The sequence below is a fragment of the Papio anubis genome, chromosome X (genome assembly GCF_008728515.1).
Source record: "Papio anubis isolate 15944 chromosome X, Panubis1.0, whole genome shotgun sequence".
Taxonomy (NCBI): domain Eukaryota; kingdom Metazoa; phylum Chordata; class Mammalia; order Primates; family Cercopithecidae; genus Papio; species Papio anubis.
The window spans coordinates 104152591-104153498 of NC_044996.1; positions in this window are offsets into that span (position 1 = coordinate 104152591).

Below are 908 nucleotides of genomic sequence, written 5' to 3' on the forward strand. Positions count from 1 at the left end.
TGGGAGGCTGAGGCAGGAGAATGGCGTAAACCCAGGAGGTGGAGCTTGCAGTGAGCTGAGATCCGGCCACTGCACTCCAGCCTGGGTGACAGAGCGAGACTCCGTCTCGAAAACAAAACAAAACAAAACAAAACAAAACAAAACAAAAACCATGATAGGTGATATGAGACTGAAACCCCTGGGTTGTGGAGGGAAATTGGCTCGGAGGAGAGGAATAACCTGGCTAATGTGAGAGTTTCTGCTTCCCCTGACACCGGCTTCATGGAATATGCAACTCCTGTACCCCACTCCATCCAGTGTGTTCTGGCAGCAGGGACACCTGGGCCAAGGGGCTGTCTGGACCAAAGGTGTGGTGTGGGGCCCTGGATGGCAGCTCTGGCCCAGACATGAATACCTCGGTGTTCCCCGTCCCTCTGTTACTGTTTCACCAGAGCTGTCTCGTGGAGGGAAAATCGATAAGACAAGGTCCTAATTAGACATGGGGCTGAAATGCTTTCTCAGGTTTTGAGGCTTAAGTATTTATTGCAATGAAAATTTAAGGGCCAGGCATGGTGGCTCATGCCTGTAATTCCAGCACTTTGGAAGGCCGAGACAGGAGGATCATATGAGGTCAAGAGTTCGAGACCAGCCTGACCAACATGGTGAAACCCCATCTCTACTAAAAATACAAAAATTAGCCGGACATGGTGGCAGGCGCCTGTAATTCCAGCTACTGGAGGGGCTGAGGAAGGAGAATTGCTTGAACCTGGGAGGCAGAGGTTGCAGTGAACTGAGATCGCACCATTGCACTCCAGCCTGGGCAACAAGAGCAAAATTTCATCTCAAAAAAAAAAAAAAAAAATTTAATATGGGCACGGTGGCTCACGCCTGTAACCCCTGTCTCTAACTAAAAACACCAAAATTAGCCG